Below are 3,133 nucleotides of genomic sequence, written 5' to 3'. Positions count from 1 at the left end.
ATGTGTTATATGATATATGATACATGATGAATGATATGATTACATGACATATGGTATATGATTAATATATGATATGCGACAGGTGATATGTGATAATGTATAATAGAATATTCCATAGTGTAAAGTATATATTGCATGATATAATTAGTATATAATATATATATTATGTATGTATGTACACACAATGTATTCATGTCTGCATGCATGCATGCTTGTACACATACTATTAAGGAGTCTAGTGGAGTTAGAATCCATATATGCAACTGTGGAAAAGCCTTCATTCCTGAATGAAAAGACTTTGTGGTTCTTTTTTTTAAAGCTTAGAAGTTTAGTTCATTGTCATTGTGTTTGGTAGCAGGACAGCATGCAGCCAGTCATGATTATGGAGAGTTGCATGACATTTTTATATCTGGATTTTTTTTGTAGCAGGAATAGACATTGAGCCCATAGGCGTAGCTTTAAGTTATAAAGTCTCAGAGCCAACCAACAGTGATATACTTCATCCCAACAAGGTCACACTTCCTAATAGTGCCATTACATAGAACTAGAGAAGGCCCATTTTATGCAAACCACATTATCCTTTGTATTGGAGTTCCCAAGATTTAGTAAGTAGTCTACTACCTACTTACAAATAAGCCCAGGAATCTCATTTGTTCTCCAGAAGACTTTGGTTGGAACTGCAAAATAATTTGCCAATGGTACAGGAATTGCAAAAGATAAAAATTGGGGGAAGATTGATACTTTATTTATGTCTTTCTCTGAGGGAAGGAATCTTAGCAGCCCTAAGGTAATTGGGTGTTAATGACAAAACTGAGAAGTGGGTATTTGCTAATCGGATTATATACTTCTTCAGGTGAGGAATGAAGCAGGGAACTTAAGCACCATTGATTGAAGCTTTAGACATTTTAAGAAAACTTTGTATTGTTGTATGTTTCTACTCTGTTGATAAAGTGACAGTGGCATGGCAAACGTTAGGCTACTAAGAGATGACAGTAATGTGAGCCCATGATGCAGGAATGTCTCTAGGTTAAGTCAAATGCCTGTAGTTTTTTTTCTATGTAGTATGCAGTACCAGTACTAATTGATTGACTGGGAGTCATCTCATCAGGCAAGTAGTATTACTGAGTTGCTATGCAGGCACCAGAATAAATGATGTGCATCTGTCCTCTTGTGAACTGACACAATTGCGGGATATTGATTATGTAAATTGTGATATGTATGAGAATGTAATTCTAGACTTATGCTTCTGCTAATGGTATTGTCATGGACATACAAAGTGAATTAGATAAAGAAGAACAATAGAAATGTCAGCTACTTTGCTTTTAATTTTCCAATTGAAGAAAAATAGGAAAGGCCCATATTACAACAATAAAAAGAGCATAGCTTGATACTCCCAAGTGTATCCGATTTTAATAAGAAAGGGAGGTACTTGGGAAAAATAAATATAACTCAAGTCCCAAAATGTTATAGAGAAAAGACAAATAACTGAGCCACAACGTATATATTACTTTCAAAAAAGCAGAGAGAAAAGAAACCCCAAGAGAAGGGACATGAATCATAGAATTACTTTTTTATATACTCAAGTAAATATGCTAAACTGACATAAATAGTGATCAAGGGAGAGGAAAGAAAGGAGTAGTTGTGGGGGTAAGGGACAACAAAAGAATGTCTCTAGATAAAAAGGAGATAGGTGTGGCCAGTAGGAAAATGGCAGCTTATAAATATAAATTGGGAATCCCTTAACTAGAATAAAATGTTTAATTTTGATTGAGTCTGTTAACTGGGTGAGTCAATTTGGGCTTTGGATTGCTGGACTGTAATACTATAATAGGTAGACCTACATAGTGAACCTCAGGAGGGAGAATTTTCCAAATAAGGGTATACATCTTTGTGACAAGCTTTAGGAATGTAACTTAATACTTTTTAGCTAGGGAAAAGAAATCGAAGAGTGGAGTAAGCCTGCCAGAGTCATGTTTGCCATGCTGGCTAGGTCCTTTCACTATCCCTTTGATCTAACAATTATAGGATTCTGTGGCATACTGTGTGTTTTCTTAACATCCAATTGAGAAAGGACTTGAATAAAGATTGAGAAGAACAGGTACAAGAGATCACTAAGAGTAAGTGGGTATACATGCGCAACAGAGAGGGCTACAAATAGGATAAAAGGTAGCAAGGACTGGATTTATCAAATATATGAAGGGAGCATAGAGATTGAATTACAGTAGCTAAGGAAACTGTCAGGAGAGAACAGGCAAGAAAGAAATGCATTGATATGGAGAAACACATGGCCAAAGAACAAACTTTAGTGGTATACAGATGTCTCTATATATCCTATGTCTATCTATAATTGTTAAATGTCAATTTTAAAAATTTAAGAAACAGAGGCAACTACTGCAACTTGAGAGAAAGCCCTTTTATTTGCCTTTAATGAGTTGTGACAAAGGAAAATAAAGAAGGAATTGGACAAGACATGAAAAAGAATTACTTCAGAGAAGTACAGCCTTAGAAAGACAAACACCAAGCACATCCTTATGGACTCTACTGATGTTCTGTGAATACATATGTCCAGGTGTGCAAAAATATGGCCTACTTAAATATGTTATTTAAGGGGTTCACAAATTTGATGAAGTACTTTTTTGGATTCTTAGATAAATATTTATGACATGGGAAGAAAAAGCAGGAAACAATTAAATGGCTAGCTGCAAAACACCTGACTCAAACTTATATGAATGCATGCACAGGCATGTGCACACACACACACACACACATTACAACAAACAAATAAATATAAATATACATTTACACAGGCATACATAAACATAAGCATATTATACATACACACCCCAATATCTTATGATCAAATATATTAGGATATAATTAACTTTATAAAACATATAAAAGCAGGAGGAACAGTAGCACTTCTTAACTTCATCAAGGTTATCATTGGCACGATGAAATACCATGACCAAAGAAGCCCGAGGAGGAGTTTATTTGGCTGTTTCCATATCACTGTTGACTATTGAAGTTATAGGTCAGGACAGGAGCTCAAGCAGAGCTGGAACCTGGGGTACAGAAGCTGATGTAAATCCAATGGAAGGGTACTATTTATTGGCTTTTTCCACATGGTTTGCTC

The sequence above is a fragment of the Arvicanthis niloticus genome, chromosome 1, assembly GCF_011762505.2.
Source record: "Arvicanthis niloticus isolate mArvNil1 chromosome 1, mArvNil1.pat.X, whole genome shotgun sequence".
NCBI lineage: Eukaryota > Metazoa > Chordata > Mammalia > Rodentia > Muridae > Arvicanthis > Arvicanthis niloticus.
This window is presented reverse-complemented; position numbering follows the sequence as displayed.